Here is a 20,793-nt window from a genome sequence, read left to right as displayed (position 1 = left end):
TTATCTGTAACAGTGTGTTGAGCACAAAGTGACATGTTCAATTGACTGACTTACTGTTTGTTTGTTTGTTGTTGTTTGTGTGTGTGTGCATGAGTGTGTGTGTTTTTTGTGTGTGTTTTGTGTGTGTACAGTGTAGAATTAGTTTGTTATTCTCTACTGACTCCTTGCTACCTAGCACCTGCTCCCTCTCTCCTCTCAGTAGGGATTAAGCAGAGCCACACTAAGACCTACACACACACAGCCTGGGGGGAAATACACCAATCTCTCTCTTACACACTAACACAGGCACGCAGGTGTGCACACACGCACACACGCATACACACAAACACACAACCACTTTAGCCTACTACTCTGTGGAGAGAAAGAGGGTTAATAAAGGGGGAAGTGGTAGAGCGAGGGAGAGAGAGAGAGAGAGTCTGTACAGAGAGACAGGCAGATAGAGAGTACATACACTACTCTACCCCACCTAAGGGGATGTGATCAAACTACTGCATCTGGTGAGTGCACTACCGTCTCTCTTTCCTTGCTGTTGGAGTTGTCTGAGTGTGCTGGTAACATCAGTATGGAGCTGTGTATGGTGTGTGTGTGTGTGTACACAATGCTGGAATTATTGCATGATGGCTGCAATACTTGTCTCCAGAGATCCCACATGCCTTACGCTCTATTCAGGCTGGCTGTTTTGTACTGTAAGTAATGCACTGAATAGTGTCATGCTATTGTATTAGCCTGTTAGCAGCGTGACCATGGTGCGGTACACAGAGTCTTATGGAGTGGCGTAGCGCTGTGCTAATGCTAAGCTGCTGACTCAGTGCTATATGCATCGACATTCATCACACAATGGAGTGGGATGAAAATCTGCTCTGGGCCCTGCCAGGTGCTCCTTCCTCCAGCAGGGTTAGGTTGCCATAATCATTACCCCACCCAAGATCAACAAGTGGAACAGCAAAGGCCTCATCTCATTATCATGTCTGCAAAATGATCCCCCAAACACAGGCAGAACACAGGAATGTATTTGTATACAGTAAGGGGGATAATGTTTTGTGTTTCACTTAAGGGTCATAGTGATATGGTTTAAGAGATTGCTATTGTCTTTTGTAGAGTGCTTAATATTTCTAGCCATACAGGTGTTATTTCAGTGTTGACATGTTGGTGCTAATATTGAGAGAGAGATTGGCGGTGATAGAGTGCCGGTTCCCGTTTTCCCTCATCGACTAAGCTCGTTACTGGCTATTTGCGTCACAAAAGCCACAGTGCAGGGTCGTGCAGAGTTCCAGACCACTGAGAATGTAAGTGTAAAACAGTACAGTGGCAAGAAAAAGTATGTGAAACCTTTGGAATTACCTGGATTTCTGCATAAATTGGTCATAAAATTGGATCTGATCTTCATCTAGGTCACAACAATAGACAAACACAGTCTGTTTAAACTAATAACACACAAACAACTATACGTTTTCATGTCTTTACTGAACACACCGTGTAAACAGTCACAGTGCAGGGTGGAACAAGTATGTGAACCCTTGGATTTAATAACTGGTTGACCCTCCTTTTGGCAGCAATAACCTCAACCAAACGTTTACTGTAGTTGTAGATCATATCTGCACAACGGTCAGGAGGAATTTTGGACCATTCCTCTTTACAAAACTGTTTCAGTTCCACAATATTCTTGGGATGTCTGGTGTGAACCGCTCTCTTGAGGTCATGCCACAGCATCTCAATCGGGTTGAGGTCAGGACTGACTGGGCTAACCCAGAAGGCGTATTTTCTTCTGTTGAAGCCATTCTGTTGTTGATTTACTTCTGTCTTTTGGGTTGTTGTCCTGTTGCATCACCTAACTTCTGTTGATAGCCTTACATTCTCCTGAAAAATGTCTTGATAAACTTGGGAATACATTTTTCCGTCAATGATAGCAAGCTGTCCAGGCCCTGAGGCAGCAAAGCAGCCCCAAACCATGATGCTCCCTCCACCATAGTTTACAGTTGGGATTAGGTTTTGATGTTGGTGTGATGTGGCTTTTTTTCTCCACACATAGTGCTGTGTGTTCCTTCCAAGCAACACAACTGTAGTTTCATCTATGCACATAATATTTTGCCAGTAGCGCTGTGGAACATCCAGGTGCTCTTTTGCGAACTTCAGATGTGCAGCAATGTTTTTTTTGGACAGCAGTGGTTTCTTCCATTGTCCTCCCATGAACACCATTCTTGTTTAGTGTTTTACATATTGTAGACTCGTCAATAGAGATGTTAGCATCTTCCAGAGATGTCTGTAAGTCTTTAGCTGACACTCTAGGATTCTTCTTAACCTCATCGAGTATTCTGTGCTGTGCTCTTGCAATCATTTTTTGCAGGACGGCCACTCCTAGGGAGACTACCAACAGTGCTGAAATTTCTCCATTTATAGACAATATGTCTTACCATTGACTGACTTTTAGAGATACTTTTGTAACCCTTTCCAGCTTTATGCAAGGCAACAATTCTTAATCTTAGGTCTTCTGAGATATATTTTGCTTGAGGCATGGTTCACATCAGGCAATGCTTGATGCAGATTAACAGATTAACCCAATGCAGATTAACCTAGAGTGAAAACACACCTCTTCTTCGGCCACAGAGCAATCAATCAAAATAGAACGCTAGTGAATGAAGTCTGTATCTCTCCACAGAATAACAACACACCCTACAGCAGTCAGACTTGACACTGTTGGCACTCTGAACCAGTAGCCACAGTGAAAGAAAGCAAGGAATGGGGTAAGGAGAATGCTTTCCTGTTCAGTAATACTAGCTACCATTCTCCATGACACATCTTGAGCAGAGAGGTGGAGGTCTTTTAATTGGAGTCTCCAAAGGCCATGGTTACAGCTTGTTCACTTCACTTTGCCAATATAGCTCTTGTGATCTTTATCTTGCTGCTGCTTTCACTAGACTCCGAAGTAGTGCTACCACCAACACAGCCAACAAGACACATACACAATGGCACACATGTAGCCGCGTATGCAAACAAACGCACACACACACACACACACACACACACACACACACACACACACACACACACACACACACACACACACACACACACACACACACACACACACACACACACACACACACACACACACACACACACTCATATACTGAATATACAAAACCTTAGGAACACCTGCTCTTTCCATGAAATAGACTGACCAGGTGAAAGCTATGATCCCTTATTGATGTCACTTGTTAAATCCATTTCAATCAGTGTAGATCAAGGGGAGGAGACAGGTTAAAGAAGGATTTTTAGTTTTGAGACAATTGAGAAATGGACTGTGCAGGTGAGCCATTCAGTGGGTGAATGGGCAAGACAAAATATTTAAGTGCCTTTCAATGGGGTTTGGTAGTAGGTGCCAGGCACACCGGTTTGCTTCAAGAACTGTAATGTTGCTGGGTTTTTCACACTGAATAGTTTCCTGTGTGTATCAAGAATGGTCCACCATCCAAAGGACATCCAGCCAACTTTACACAACTGTGGGAAGCATTGGAGTCAACATGGGCCAGCATCCCTGTGGAACGCTTTTGACACCTTGTAGTCCATGTCCCGATGAATCGAGGCTGTTCTGAGGGCAAAAGGGGGTACAACTCAATATTAGGAAGTTGTTCCTAATGTTTTGTAGTCTCAGTGAACCTACACAGAGACATATACACACCACTTGCTTTCCTGGGTTTACAATGAATATGTTTAGTGGTTGAAAGTAAAGCTGCTCTCCACACCAGGAACCATGATTAGGTCCAGATGATTAGATGAAAGGAATTACAGGAAAAGTTTTTAAAAATTCAATCACTTTGGCAAATTTTTCAGATGTTGTGGTATAAGTACAAAACTCTAAACTGATAACACTTGTAATACTCCCCTATCTTATGTTCAGAACCTTTGATTGTGTATTGATTGTGCATTCACTGGGGTTTCCCACATCTTTCACCCCTGAGTCATTCATGTCATTCAAAAAAATCAAAATTTTACGTGAAATACCATGAGAACATTTTGTTTAGTCAACAATTCATCAGATAATTATAGTCTCACCGTTTACTAATTTTAGCTACCATTTACAGTTTTTGTATCGCTTTGTTACTATTATCAGAAGTATATGGTGAATTCATAGTACAAAACTCCAAGCTGGTAACACTTGTAACGCAGCCAGTGTTACATTCAAAAATGTTTGTAGACATCTTTCACAACACAACCATTTTTCCAAAATCTAAGTTTACTGTGGAATATAATGAGTACATTGGTTTAACCTCACTTGGGTATGTGGGACGGTAGCGTCCCACCTCGTCAACAGCCAGTGAAACTGCAGGGCGCCAAATCCAAATACAGAAATACTCATTATAAAAATTCAGAAAACAAAACATATTTTACATAGGTTTAAAGATGAACTTCTTGTAAATCCAACCACGGTGTCAGATTTTAAAAATGCTTTACGGCGAAAGCATACCGTACGATTATTTGAGAACATAGCCCAGCAGACAAATCATTACAAACAGTAACCAGCCAAGTAGAAGAGTTACACAAGTCAGAAATAGAGATAAAATTAATCCCTTACCTTTGATGATCTTCATATGGTTGCACTGAGCAGACATTAATTTACTCAATAAATGTTCCTTTTGTTCGATATAGTCTCTTTATATCCAAAAAACCTCAGTTTTGTTCGCGTGTTTTCTTCAGTAATCCACAGGCTCAAACGCAGTCAAAACAGGCAGACAAAAAAATCCAGATTGTATTCGTAAAGTTCATAGAAACATGTCAAAAGATGTTTATATTCAATCCTCAGGTTGTTTTTAGATAAAATAATCGATAATATTTCAACCGGACAATAACGTTGTCAATATAAAAGGTAAACAAGAAAGGCACACTCTCGGTCGTGAGCATGAAAAAGCTCTGTGACACTTTAGGGTCCACTCATTCAGACTGCTCTTCCTTCCTCATTTTTCAGAATACAAGCCTGAAACAATTTCTAAAGACTGTTGACATCTAGTGGAAGGCATGGGAACTGCAATTTGAGTCCTAAGTCAATGGATACTGTAATGGCATTGAATAGAAAACTACAAAACCCCCCAAAAAACGACTTCCTGAATGGATTGTTCTCAGGTTTTCGCCTGCCAAATCAGTTCTGTTATACTCACAGACACTATTTTAACAGTTTTTGGAAACTTTAGAGTGTTTTCTATCCAAATCTACCAGTTCTTCTGGGCCCGAGTAGCAGGCAGTTTAATTTGGGCATGCTATTCATCCAACATTTCGAATGCTGCCCCCTACCCTAGTGAAGTTAATCACCAAAACACTGCATAGTATCTTCTCAATTTAGTTATTTTAAAAATCAGTTAATACAATAGAAAGAAATGTAAGTTACATCTTTCAAAATTGCTGGCTGGCAAAGTACCAGGATGTTGTCTCTGGTTTTGAATCTGAATTTGGGGAACTGAATTTGAAAACGAAATCTGAAAAGTTGAGTATACACAGCATTAGGAACTGTCAGGAGAATTTTCAATCCCAATGATAATAACAATCAATCAATAGCTTTGACCAATCCCCGAGGTTTGTACGACCATGGGTTTAATAATAATTAGTCAAAGACTCAGCTTATGCAAAAGGTTAGTACAGTTTATTCACGAGAACATTCTGAAGTCCACAATACAAAGACATCCATTTTATAGTGGCGCACATACTTCCACACAAACAGTAGATATAATAAGCACATACATACACACGAACAGTAGGTATCCTACACACATACTGTATCACTACCCAGCCGATAAAGATTATGGAGACCGTGAGAAGCATTCCCTGTCCTCCCCCAAGATTAGGGAAACCGTGAGAAGTACTCCCTGCACTCTCCCAAATCTCTCAGTGGCCCCCAGCCAAGGTCGGCACCGACAGTCTGTGTGCTCAGACAGTCTGTGTTAAAGACACTATAAAGACATATTGTACAGATATATTGTTTTACCCTAATTCTGACTAAAGCTACACTCATCATTTATTATAATTTTACTGACCAAAACTACACACATCATTAATAATAATTTTATGATTCTAATCAATTTCATACAATTATATGGTTTCAGGGTTGAATATTCTAATAATTAATTTGAACATATAAATTCCATTAACAGGAACACCTGCTCTTTCCATGACATAGACTGACCAGGTGAATCCAGGTGACAGCTATGATCCAGGTGACAGCTTTTCCATCTATTTATCCAGAAATCAAAGACTTTACTTATGCCACATTTTTGTTGATGGAAAAATGTTGAAAAATGTATCTATGCCTTCATTTCCCAAAAATATAGACTCTTAACTTTCATTTGACACCCAATTTGATATGCTCCTAAGAACTTCACATGATGGTGCTCATGGGTCATTTTTTATGGAAATCCCCAGGTAGTGACTCTTCACTTTGTCCAATTGAAGCACACTGGCTGATGGAGAATGGTGATGTAGTATTTACAGCCACATCCATATATGATTTGGTTTTACCTTACAACATAAATTGATGTCCAATTGATACATTTATGAGGTAGAAATATAGAAATATACAGTGCTCAAACTATATACATCATGTTAACTAGGCACTGCATCATTTTGGTTCTGTAGTTATACATTTTGAGCAGTTTGATAAATGATAGTTCATTGTATTGTTGACAAATTACAAGAAAATCGTATGAAAAGTAAAGTGAATGTTACAATTTATCCAAATTGAAAGAGTGATTTGGTGCAGTGAACAAATTACTTTCTGAATTTGTTTGTTCTACTCAACTGAAAATGTTTTGAAACACGAGCCATTTTGATGATCTGTTTGATGTCTGCGCTTAAAGTTGTGAAAATGGACTACATACTTGTGAAAATTGTATCGAAGTGATTGAAAAAAAAACTGTTATTTGAGAGGCGGAGGGGAAAGATGGCAATCAATCAGAGGTGATTGTGTGGATCTGTGTCCTCTCCTCTCCTTCATCCCTGCTGTTCATCCCTTCATCTGAGCTGGGTCTCTCTCTTCTCTCTCCTCTCTCTCTTCTCTCTCTCTCTCTTTCTTTCTGAATCTGCCTTTAGATGTAATACAGGGCACATGTATTTCACGTCAGCTTGCTGTTCTAGGGCTCTACTGTTTATGTACAGTATCTGTAGTCAGTGTGGGCTGTTGTGTGGCTCAGACCAATAGACTCCTAAACAGCTGCTGTTCATAATTTTTTTATTGCCATTACCATGAGTATCAATCTATTTATCCTGCTACTAGTCACTATTACTGCTGTTTACATGTATATATTACCATTAGTATCTATTTATCCTGCTACTGGTCACTATTACTGCTGTTTACATGTATATATCACCATTAGAGTCTATCTATTTGTCCTGCTACTGGTCACTATTACTGCTGTTTACATGTATATATTACCATTAGTATCTATTTAACCTGCTACTGGTCACTATTACTGCTGTTTACATGTATATATTACCATTAGTATCAATCTATTTATCCTGTTACTGGTCACTATTACTCCTGTTTACATGTATATATTACCATTTGAGTCTATCTATTTATCCTGCTACTGGTCACTATTACTGCTGTGTACATGTATATATTACCATTAGTATCTATTTATCCTGTTACAGGTCACTATTACTGCTGTTTACATGTATATATTACCATTAGAGTCTATCTATTTATCCTGCTACTGGTCACTATTACTCCTGTTTACATGTATAGACACTGAACAAAAATATAAACGCAACATGTAAAGTGTTGGTCCCATGTTTCATGAGCTGAAATAAAAGATCCCATATATTTTCCATTTGCACAAAAAGCTTATTTCTCTAAAATGTTGTGTACACATTTGTTTACACCCCTGTTAGTAAGCATTTCTCCTTTGCCAAGATAATCCATCCACCTGACAGGTGTGGCATATCAAAAAGCTGATTAAACAGCATGATCATTACACAGGTACACCTTGTGCTGGGAACAATAAAAGGCCACTAAAAGGTGCAGTTTTGTCACACAACACAATGCCACAAATGTTTTTAGGGAGTGTGCAATTGTCTTCCATTGGATAATGGTTGTAGGGACAGGTCTTGTTGGTGACAGTATATCATAACTATTGTGCTGTGCTCTAAAACTCCTAAAGTGGATACACAGCATGCGTAGGATATACCACATCACATGTAGTTTCATTTCTGGTCAGGCAAACTTTGTATTGCCCCGGCAGGACTAAGGGAGAGGGCCATAAAGTCAGTCTCGTCCAAAACAGATTTGCGGGATGATAGAAAAAAATGGTATGTCACAGAATGAAGAGTACCACAACAGTTTTCCTTGGGTTGGGTTTGTCTCAAACCTGCCCACAGGATCCAAATAATCATAAATTCCGAGAGCATCTGCACATGACCCAATCGTGATGTGTAACCTTTTTTTAACTAGGCAAGTCAGTTAAGAACTGTCACACCCTGGCCTTAGTTATCTTTGTTTTCTTTATTATTTTAGTTAAGTCAGGGTGTGACATGGGGGATGTATGTGTTTTGTATTGTCTAGGTTTTTTTGTATGTTTATGGGGCAGTGTTCAGTCTAGGCGTATGTATGTCTATGGTTGCCTAGATTGGTTCTCAATTAGAGACAGCTGTCTATTGTTGTCTCTGATTGGGAACCATATTTAGGCAGCCATATTCATTAGATAGTTCGTGGGTGATTGTCTATGTCTTTACGTTAGTTGCTTGTGTCTGCACTTTCGTTTTATAGCTTCACGGTCGTTTGTTGTTTTGTTTAGTTTGTATAGTGTCCTTCGTTTCGTTTTCGTCTTCAATAAAAGAAGATGTATTGTTATCAAGCTGCGCCTTGGTCCTCCTCTCTTCCACGTTACGACGATCGTGACAGAATCACCCACCAAAATCAGACCAAGCAGCGTGATACAAGGCAGCAGCAGCGATCGCAGGACTATTGGAATTGGGAGGAAATTCTGGATGGCGGAGGACCCTGGGCACAACCTGGAGAATATCGCCGCCCTCGTGAAGAGCTGGAGGCCGCTAAAGCCGAGAGGCGGTGGTATGAGAAGGCAGCACGGAAGCGCGGCTGGAAGCCAGAGAGGCAGCCCCAAAAATTTATTGGGGGGAGGCTCTCGGGGAGTGTGGCAAAGTCAGGTAGGAAACCTGCGCCAACTCCTCGTGCTTACCGTGGAGAGCGTGAGTACGGGCAGGCACCGTGTTATGCGGAAGAGCGCACGGTGTCTCCTGTACGTGTACATAGCCCGGTGCGGTACATCCCAGCTCCTCATGTCGGCCGGGCTAGAGTGGGCATCGAGCCAGGTGCCATGAAGCCGGCTCAACGCATCTGGTCTCCAGTGCGTCTCCTCGGGCCGGCGTACATGGCACCAGCCTTACGCATGATGTCCCCGGTTCACCAGCACAGCCCAGTGCGGGCTATTCCACCTCGACGCACTGGCCTGGCTACGGGGAGCATTCAACCAGGTAAGGTTGGGCAGGCTCGGTGCTCAAGAGCTCCAGTACGCCTTCACGGTCCGGTCTATCTGGTGCCACCTCCTCGCCCCAGCCCATTACCACCAGTGCCAACACTACGCACCAGGCTTCCAGTGCGTCTCCAGAGCCCTGTTCCTCCTCCACGCACTCGCCCTGTGGTGCGTGTCTCCAGCCCGGTATCACCAGTTCCGGCACCACGCATCAAGCCTCCTGTGCATCTCCAGAGTCCTGTACGTCCTGTTGCTGCTCCCCGCATTAGCCTTGAGGTGCGTGTCCTTAGCCCGGTACCACCAGTTCCGGCACCACGCACCAGGCTTACTGTGCGCCTCAGCAGGCCAGAATCTGCTGTCTGCCCAGCGCCGCCTGCGCTGCCCGTCTGCCCAGCGCCGCCTGTGCTGCCCATCTGCCCAGCGCCGTCTGAGCTGCCCGTCTGCCCAGCGCCGTCTGAGCTGCCCGTCTGCCCAGCGCCATCTGAGCTGTCCGTCTGTCCTGAGCCTTCAAAGCCGCCCGTCTGTCCTGAGCCTTCAAAGCCACCCGTCTGTATTGAGCCTTCAGAGCCGTCTGCCAGTCAGGAGCTGCCAGACCCGCCCACCAGTCAGGAGCTGCCAGAGCCGCCCGCCAGTCAGGAGCTGCCTGAGCTGTCCACCAGTCAGGAGCTCGCTGAGCTGCCTTTCAGTCCGGAGCTGCCCTTCAGTCCGGAGCTGCCCCTCAGTCCAGAGCTGCCCCTCAGTCCGGAGCTGCCCCTCAGTCCGGCGCTTCCCCTCCGTCCAGAGGCGCCCATCAGTCCAGTGGGGTTCATTTGGAGGGTCGCCGTTAAGAGGAGGCCATGAAAGCGGGGATTGACTATGGTGGGGTGGGGTCCACGTCCCGCACCCGAGCCGCCGCCGTGAGAAGGCCCACCCGGACCCTCCCTTCTGTGTCAGGTTTTGCGGCCGCACCTTTGGGGGGGGGGGGGTACTATCACACCCTGGCCTTAGTTATCTTTGTTTTCTTTATTATTTTAGTTAGGTCAGGGTGTGACATGGGGGATGTATGTGTTTTGTATTGTCTAGGGGTTTTGGTATGTTTATGGGGCAGTGTTCGGTCTAGGTGTATGTATGTCTATGGTTGCCTAGATTGGTTCTCAATTAGAGACAGCTGTCTATCGTTGTCTCTGATTGGGAAACATATTTAGGCAGGCATATTCATTAGGTAGTTCGTGGGTGATTGTCTATGTCTTTACGTTAGTTGCTTGTGTCTGCACTTTCGTTTTATAGCTTCACGGTCGTTTGTTGTTTTGTTTAGTTTGTATAGTGTCCTTCGTTTTGTTTTCGTCTTCAATAAAAGAAGATGTATTGTTATCAAGCTGCGCCTTGGTCCTCCTCTCTTCCACGTTACGACGATCGTGCAAGAACAAATTCTCATTTGCAATGACGGCCTGCTCCGGTGACACTGGGCCAATTGTGCACCACCCTATGGGACTCCCAATCACAGCCAGATGTGATTCATCCTGGATTCAACCAGGGACTGTAGTGAAGCCTCTTGCACTGAGATGCAGTGCCTTAGACCGCTGTGCCACTCGGGAGCACATGGTCGGTTTGGTTTGCCTTTCGATATAGTTAAAAAACCTCTCTAGGGTACGTGAGACGGTAGCGTCCCATCTCTTCAACAGCCAGTGAAACTGCAGGGCACAAATTCAAAAACAACAGAAATCCCATAATTAAAATTCCTCAAACATACATGTATTTTACACCATTTTAAAGATACACTTGTTGTAAATCCAGCCACAGTGTCCGATTTCAAAAAGGCTTTACGACGAAAGCAAACCAAACGATTATGTTAGATGAGTGCCTATTCACAGAATAACACAGCCATTTTTCCAGCCAAAGAGAGGATTCACAAAAAGCAGAAATATAGATCAAATTAATCCCTAACCTTTGATGATCTTCATCAGATGACACTCATAGGACTTCATGTTACACAATACATGTATGTTTTGTTCGGTAAAGTTCATATTTATATCCAAAAACCTGAGTTTACATTGGCGCCTTACGTTCAGAAGTTCCAAAACATCCATTGATTTTGCAGAGAGCCACATCAATTTACAGGAATACTCATAATAAACATTGCTAAAAGATACAACTGTTATGCATGGAATTTTAGATGCACTTTTCCTTAATGCAACCGCTGTGTCAGATTTCAAAAAAGCTTTACGGAAAAAGCAAATCATGCAATAATCTGAGTCGGCGCTCAGAGCCCAATCAAGACACAAATATATCCGCCATATTTTGCAGTCCACAGAATTCAAAAATAACATTATAAACATTCACTTACCTTTGATGATCTTCATCAGAATGCACTCCCAGGAATCCCAGTTCCTCAAGAAATGTTTGTTTTGTTCGATAATGTCCATCATTTATGTCCAAATTCCTCCTTGTTGTTCTAGCGTTCAGTACACTTTCCAAACTCACGACGCGCGGGCAAGTCCAGAGGAAGGTACGGACGAAAAGTTTAAAAAAGTTATATTACAGTACGTAAAAACATGACAAACGAAGTATTGAATCAATCTTTAGGATGTTTTTTTTTTTTTCTTCATTAATGTTCCAACCGGAGAATTCCTTTGTCTTCAGAAAAACAAATGGAACGGGAGCGAACGCGCATGGTCAGAGCATGGTCAGCTCATGGCTGCTGGCAGACCTCTGACTCATTCCACTCTCATTCGCCCCCACTTCACAGTAGAAGTGTCACGATAGTCTTGACTTGGAAGAGAGGACCAAAACGCAGCGTGTGAAAAATATATTCTCTTTTATTAGAGAGACGAACAACGAACGAAACAAAACAACAAACTGACGACCGTGAAGCTATATAAACAAATGGTGCTGACACTGACCACTACACAATGACATAGACAATTACCCACAAACGCGTAATGCCTATGGCTGCCTTAAATGTGGCTCCCAATCAGAGACAAATGAAAGACAGCTGTCTCTGATTGAGAACCACTCAGGCAACCATAGACATACCTAGACACATTCACTAAACACAACCCCATACACTAAACCCAACACCCCCTTTACCATATAACCACCCAAGACTTAGACAAAAACACAAACATTCCCCATGTCACACCCTGACCTAACTAAAATAATAAAGAAAACAAAGCATACTAAGGCCAGGGAGTGACAAGAAGCATCAGACAAGGTTCTAAAGACTGTTGACATCTAGTGGAAGCCTTAGGAAGTGCAACATTCCCAATATCCCACTGTATCTTCAATAGGAGCTGAGTTGAAAATCGACCAACCTCAGATTTCCCACTTCCTGGTTGGATTTTTTTCTCAGGTTTTTGCCTGGCATATGAGTTCTGTTATACTCACAGACATCATTCAAACAGTTTTAGAAACTTCAGTGTGTTTTCTACCCACATATACTAATAATATGCATATTCTAGCTTTTATGGCTTTGTAGCAGGCCGTTTACTCTGGGCGTGCTTTTCATCCGGACGTGAAAATACTGCCCCCTACCCCAAAGAAGAACCATCTGTAAATTACTAAATTTGAGTGGACTCTCCTGGTTTACTGCATGTGCTTAGACTGCCCTGGTCCTTCTGGGATCTCTCTCTCTGAACCCTGGTTATTAGGTCTCCTACAAACCAGAGAAACTCAGCCTGACATGTTCATCTGTACAATCACCATCAACACCAATGCCCCCCACACCACAGCCTCAGGTTTCCTGCAGCTTCCCACTTCATATTTGTGTTTGTGAGCGTGTGTGTGGCTCCGTTCAAACAGTTACGCAATAACAATAAACCCAGGGAATATGGGATCAATAATCTAGTTTAGAGTCTGTTAGTAGACAGACACCTCAGGGGAGGTTATAGACCAGAGAGACGGACAGGCTGAGAGTCAGGACCATAGAGTTATAACAGTACTATTACTGTTTGGGCATAAATATTTCACTATTATAAATATTTGTCCTCACACGCAGCACCATTTGTAAATTATAGCGCTGGTGTACACCAAGAAGTATTTACAAATGGTGCCTCCGGTGTGGCAATTATTAACAATATGGTTCAGACAGATACCCTTGGCCTAGAAGATGCTATGTACCAGGGTGACATAAAAGTTAAGCCTGGATTAGGGCAGACAGTTCAGAAGAGGCTATGATGACCCTCTGATGACCCTCTGCAGACCGGCTGGGGTAGAGACGACCGGATACGACCGGCTAGGGTAAACTCAGTTAAAACATTTCCCCTGAAAAAGATGAGAGGAGGTGATGGAGGAGAGGAAACAGAGGGATTAAAGGACGCAGTATGAGCTGTTGGAGGATGAGAGGGTCACTATGGCTACAGTAAATTCAATACATTTTTCAAAAACAACCCAGCGACCAACTGTCTTGAGTTATAGTGCTGATTCGTACACTACTGTCCCTCTCCCCTTTCTTACACCCAAGTCGCCACATCCACTCATTCATTTACATTCACAATCACACAACTCACACACACACTGCTAGCCTACAATCATTGTCACACTCACCCTGTCATTCCGTCACCCACAGATTATACAGTGATCATTCAGACTCTACTGTCTTTCTCTCGCACACAAATCGTCACATTCACTCATTCATTCAAACACACCGCTATAGCTTACAATCATTCATTCACAATCACGCTTCCACTCTGTCACCACGGCACCTATTCTGCCTGTTATCCACAGGGAGTCCTAATGACAGAGTGGAATAATGACTACTCAGTACAATAACAAAGAAGGCAAATTACTGAGCAGGGCAATATCCCACGTTCTGGTAATATAATAACAGGGAAAAGCAGTAGTGGAGGGAGCTAATAATAGTACAGTAACAATCAGCAGGGTTGGCCTCCTCCTCCTCTTCCTCTTCATCCTCCTCCTCATCCTCCTCCTTCTCCTGCTCCTCATCTTCCTCCTCCTCCTCCGCATCCCCCTCCTCCTCTTCATCCTCCTCCTTCATCTCCTGGCCTTTTGTTGTTCCTTCTCCTCTTCATCTTCCTCCTCCTCTTCCTCCTCCTTCTCTCCTGGCCTTTTGTTCTCTGTGGTAGGATTCTCATGGTTGTCATTGTTTTGCACAGTTATGGACTGAGGAGGACGCCAGCTCAGATGGAAACCAGTGGCGATCAGTGCCGTTTATGATGAGGGAGGACAATGTTTGGGCAGACGGACAGTTCAGGCGCCGCTGGGCAGACGGGCAGTTCAGGCGCCGCTGGGCAGACGGGCAGTTCAGGCGCCGTTGGGCAGACGGGCAGTTCAGGCGCCGCTGGGCAGACGGGCAGTTCAGGCGCCGTTGGGCAGACGGGCAGTTCAGGCGCCGTTGGGCAGACGTCAGACTCTGGCCGGCTGAGACGCACTGTAGGCCTGGTGCGTGGTGCCGGAACTGGAGGTACCGGGCTAAAGCTACGCACCAACAGGCTAGTGCGGGGAACAACAACAGGGCACACTGGACTCTCAAAGCGTACTATAGGCCTGGTGCGTGGTACCGGAACTGGTGGTACCGGGCTGTGGGCACGCACATCAGGGCGAGTACGGGGAGAAGGAACAGTGCGTACAGGGCTCTGGAGACGCACAGGAGGCTTGGTGCGTGGTGCCGGGACTGGTGGTACTGGGCTGGAGACACACACCATAGGGCTAGTGCGTGGAGGAGGAACAGGGCTCTGGAGACGCACTGGAAGCCTGGTGCGTGGTGTAGGCACTGGTGGTACTGGCCTGGAGCGAGGAGGTGGCGCCGGAAATACTGGACCGTGCAGGCGTACTGGCTGCCTTGAGCACTGAGCCTGCCCAGCCTTACCTGGTTGTATGCTCCCCGTCGCCCGACCAGTGCGGGAGGTGGAATAACCCGCACCGGGCTATGTAGGCGAACCGGGGACACCATGCGTAAGGCTGGTGCCATGTAAGCCGGCCCGAGGAGACGTACTGGTGGCCAGATATGTAGGGCCGGCTTCATGACATCCGGCTCAATACGGCGATACGAGGAGCTGGTATGTACCGCACCGGGCTGTGCACACGTACAGGAGACACCATGCGCTCTACTGCGTAACACGGTGTCTGCCCGTACTCTCGCTCTCCACGGTAAGTACAGGGAGTGGGCGCAGGTCTCCTACCTGACTTCGCCACTCTCCCTTCTAGCCCCCCCCCCAAGCAATTTTTGGGGTTTACTCACAGGCTTCCTACCGCGTCGTCGTGCTGCCTCCATACGCCGGTATCCCTCCTCGCACTGCGCCAGAGAATCCCAGGCGGGCTCCGGCACTCGCCCTGTGTTGATCGCCCACCTGTCGATCTCCTCCCACGTCGTGTAGCCCAGATCCTTTTCCTGCTTCCGAGCTAGCTCCTCATATCGCCGCCTCTCTGCTTTCGCTGCCTCCAGCTCAGCTTTGGGGCGGCGATATTCTCCTGCCTTAGCCCAGGGTCCTTTTCCGTCCAATATTTCCTCCCATGTCCATGAGTCCTGGTTTCGCTGTTGCGCTCTCCCCCGTCGCTTGGTCCTAGTTCGGTGGGTGATTCTGTAACGGGAGTCTAGATCTTCCTCCTCCTCGGACGAGGAGAGGAGAGAAGGATCGGAGGACCAAAATGCAGCAGGTTGTGAATACATAATGATTTATTTCCAGACGAAGACGAACACGAAAAACACTTGGAAAATTACAAAACAACAAACGACGATGTAGACAGAGCTGGACATGGAACTTACATAAATACACGAAGAACTCACGAACAGGAACAGACTACATCAAACAAACGAACAAACCGAAACAGTCCCGTGTGGTGCACAGACACAGACACGGAAGACAATCACCCACAAACAAACAGTGTGAACAACCAACCTTTATATGGTTCTCAATCAGAGGAAAAGTCAAACACCTGTCTCTGATTGAGAACCATATAAGGCTAATTACAAACCACCTAAACATAGAAACACAAAACATAGAATTCCCACCCCAACTCACGCCCTGACCAACTAAACCATACAAAAATAACATAAACCAGGTCAGGAACGTGACACACCCTGACATTTCAGGCGGTCTGAAAACAGAGAGGTCATAAAGTATCAGGTAAATGACGTATGCACGTAGCTTCTAATGGTACCTCATTCTTGGTCTTAGGAACCAACATGGCAATACAGGGTTTTCTTCCAGCCTAGCACTAGCACTAGCACGTCCCAGTCTGTTTCGGCTCTCTTGCCAACTCCTTATGGAATTGTCATGCCAAACACATCATGTTTTCGTTTGGTTTGACAATGACAGCTATTGAGTTGGCAAGAGCACAAACAGATGTGGGATCATGCAGGATAGTAATTTGGTGCTTGGTGATGTGCTTTTCCCTGGATTGAAGAATACTGCTCTAACACCATGGCATCAGAGAGGCAAAACATCCCCCCTCTCCTCTTTGTTCCAGCACCCCTTCAGTGCCAACCCAGCACCCCTCACCATCCAAAGTCTGTACAGTAACACTGTCTATATCCCGAGGGAGTTTTTATGATAAACTCCAAGTCTATAATATGGTACTCCAGTCATTTAACCCCGCAAAACCCCCTATCCCCCTCATGTGCACGGCCGCCTAGCAACACCAGTTGGGGTGGGGGTGGGGGTGGGGGGGGGGGGGGTGGGGGGGGGTCAGAGGTGAAAGAGCCCCCTTGCAGGGCCATCCATCACATGTCAGAGAATGGGAGCAGGGGAGAGGGAGGTGTTTGTGTGTGCGTGTGTGCACTGTGGTCGGTAGCTGTCAGTAGTACCTCTGTGTGTCCCCTCCAAAGCAGGCAGGAACTTGACAGCTGACATTATCTGGGGGTCGACAGGGAGACACTTCTTTAATAAACATGACTGTGATCCCAGACAGTGTTTGGCAGGTAGGGATGCTAATCGATGCCTGCCCCTCCACTTCACTTCAGACTAATTGTGTTCAGATGATGTCACTCAGAAGTCTGAGGGCTTTGCAGCTGCTAGAGGTCAACAAAACAATGAGGGCAACAGCACGCACACACACACACACACACACACACACACACACACACACACACACACACACACACACACACACACACACACACACACACACACACACACACACACACACACACACACACACACACACACACACACACACACACACACACACACACACACACACACACAATCTTGTATTTTCTGCAGACACATCCAAAACCTTGTCAAACTACAATGAAGGGATGTTAACCTGTCTTGAAGCATATGACTGATGCTCTAGTGGAACAGGAGGGTGAGCAGTCTAACTGATATCAATTACATTTTGTGTTATTTGCTTCTCCCTAATGTTCTCCTCCTGACATAGGCTACTTCTCTTTGGTAAGTGATGCAGGGGCTCTGTTGCTCTATCTCTCTCCCTCTCTCTTTCTCTCTGACCTCTCTCTCTCTTATAACAGGCCTCAGCAGGTGACAGGAGGCATATTGACAGGTATGTCTGACAGAGAGAGGGGAGAGAGGGGGTAGAGAGAGAGGCAGAAAGGTAGAGGAAAGTGAGAGACTGCGAGAGAGAGAGGAGAGAGGGGGTGAGAAATAAAGACAGAGTCCCTGTAGTAATCCTGTTAGTCAGAGGGAGAAGCACGATTTGCTGTTGTGCTTCGGTTTTTAAAAGGTTTTCGTCATATTGGTGTTTTAAAGACGCTGCAACACGCTTTTCATTTCCTGTAATTGAATCCTCCACCGTCAGAGCTACTCTGGCTCGGCTGAACAATTGTTACCTAGCTAATCCTTTCCTGAGAATGTCTGTATTGTTATGATAGCCCCACTACATGAACTCAGCAGAAAAAGACACGTCCTCTCACTGTCAACTGCGTTTATTTTCAGCAACCTTAACATGTGTAAAAATTTGCATGAACATAACAAGATTCAACAACTGAGACATGAACTGATTAAGTTCCGCAGACATGTGACTCACAGAAATTGAATAATGTGTCCCTGAAGAAAGAGGGGGGGGCAAATTCAAAAGTAACAGTCAGTATCTGGTGTGGCCACCAGCTGCATTAAGTACTGCAGTGCATCTCCTCCTTGTGGACTGCACCAGATTTGCCACGTATTGCTATGAGATGTTACCCCACTCTTCCACCAAGGCACCTGCAAGTTCCTGGACATTTCTGGGGGAAATGGCCCAAGCCCTCACCCTCCGATCCAACGGGTCTCAGACGTGCTCAATGGGATTGAGATCCGGGCTATTCCCTGGCCATGGCAGAACACTGACGTTCCTGTCTTGCAGGAAATCATGCACAGAACGAGCAGTATGGCTGGTGGCATTGTCATGCTGGTGGGTCATATCAGGATGAGCCTGCAGGAAGGGTACCACATGAGGGAGGAGGATGTCTTCCCTGTAACGCACAGCTTTGAGATTGCCTGCAATGACAACAAGCTCAGTCCGATGATGCTGTGATACACCGCCCCAGACCATGACGGACCCTCCACCTCCAAATTGATCCCGCTCCAGAGTACAGGCCTCGGTGTAACGCTCATTCCTCTGACGATAAACGTGAATCCGACCATCACCCCTGGTGAGACAAAACCGCGACTCATCAGTGATGAGCACTTTTTGCCAGTCCTGTCTGATCCAGTGACAGCGACGGTGGGTTTGTGCCCATAGGCATCGTTGTTGCCGAAGTCTGGTGAGGACCTACCTTACAACAGGCCTACAAGCCCTCAGTCCAGCCTCTCTCAGCCTATTGCGGACAGTCTGAGCACTGATGGAGGGATTGTGCGTTCCTGGTGTAACTCGGGCAGTTGTTGTTGCCATCCTGTACCTGTCCCGCAGGTGTGATGTTCGGATGTACCGATCCTGTGCAGGTGTTGTTACATGTGGTCTGCCACTGCGAGGACAATCAGCTGTCCATTCTGTCTCCCTCTAGCGCTGTCTTAGGCATCTCACAGTACGGACGTGCAATTTATTGCTCTGGCCTCATCTGCTGTCCTCATGCCTCCTTGCATCATGCCTAAGGCACGTTGACACAGATGACCCTGGGCATCTTTCTTTTGGTGTTTTTCAGAGCCAGTAGAAAGGCCTCTTTAGTGTCCTATGTTTTCATAACTGTGACTTTAATTGCCTACAGTCTGTAAGCTGTTAGTGTCTTAATGACCATTCCACAGGTCCATGTACATTAATTGTTTATGGTTCATTGAACAAGCAACCTTTTACAATAAAGATCTGTGAAGTTATTCAGATTTTTATGAATTATCTTTGAAAAAGGGACGTTTATTTTTTGCTGCGTTTATGTCCCAAAATGGCATTCTGTCCCCTATATAGTGCACTACTTTTGACCAGAGCCCTAGTGCATTATATAGGGAATAGGCTACCCCTTTGAGCAAAGACCCTGTTCTGTTCACACAGAGACACTTTTCTTCTGGTTGTTGTAATGAAGAGACAGTGATATTCAATGAATTCACTGAACCCAAACTCGGTCCTGGGGACCCCAAGGGGTGCAGGTTTTGTTTTTTGCCCTAGCACTACACAGCTGATTCAAATAACCAACTCATCGTCAAGCTTAGATTTTTTGAATAGGCCGGTGCTGATGGTGGACAATAACACCCAGCAACAGTCACCAAAGAGTGACTGTAGCATGTGTTTATTGGAAGGGACCATAGGAGGAGGCAGGTAGCTGGGTCCAGGGGCAGGCAGAAGTTCATACACGGTAGGTCCAAAATGGCAACAGTATAGGCAGGGAATAGGCAAAAGGCGTTATGAGCTAGGCAGGCAAAAACTATCATACACAGGAGGAAAAACCAGCGCTCCAAAAGATGTGTCTCAAAACAAACAATTCTTCACAGTGATGGGGTGCAAGGAACTGAACTAAATAGTGTGGGATGATGACATGCAGGTGTGTGAACAGGTTATTAGAATTTCGGTAATTGGGATCTGGAGAGTGAGCTGGAATGTGGGCTGCGTTCCGGGGATCTAAGTGTTTGGGAGTGTGAGTTGGACGCAGACGTTACAGTTGGATCTTAATTTGAGCCTGTTTGCTAGAGCAGGAAAATAATCCTGCAGCAACTGGAAATGTAAATGATGATGTACAGGTGAAGTTGGAAGTTTAGTTTTTCACAATTCCTGACATTTAATCTTAGTAAAAATTCCTTGTTTTAGGTCAGTTAGGATCACCACTTTATTTTAAGAATGTGAAATGTCAGAATAATAGTAGAGAGAATTATTTATTTCAGCTTTTATTTCTTTTGTCACATTCCCAGTGGGTCAGACGTTTACATACACTCAATTAGTATTTGTTAGCTTTGCCTTTAAATTGTTTAACTTGGGTCAAACATTTTGGGGAGCCTTCCACAAGCTTCCCACAATAAGTTGG

The 20,793-nt window shown here is 45.1% G+C and overlaps 1 protein-coding gene across 1 annotated transcript in view; it reads left to right on the top strand.

The window, feature by feature from the left end:
• Positions 1-418: 418 nt before the first annotated feature.
• Positions 419-20,793, top strand: part of LOC129832189 (A-kinase anchor protein SPHKAP-like) — a 139,020-nt gene continuing 118,645 nt past the window's right edge. The window contains exon 1 of the mRNA XM_055896042.1: positions 419-497. The gene's annotated coding sequence lies outside the window, so the exon portion shown is untranslated. The remainder of the gene's footprint in view (positions 498-20,793) is intronic.

This window comes from Salvelinus fontinalis, chromosome 33 (assembly GCF_029448725.1).
Source record: "Salvelinus fontinalis isolate EN_2023a chromosome 33, ASM2944872v1, whole genome shotgun sequence".
Taxonomy (NCBI): domain Eukaryota; kingdom Metazoa; phylum Chordata; class Actinopteri; order Salmoniformes; family Salmonidae; genus Salvelinus; species Salvelinus fontinalis.
The sequence above is the reverse complement of the archived record's forward strand: the minus strand, read 5'-3'. Positions and strand labels throughout refer to the sequence as shown.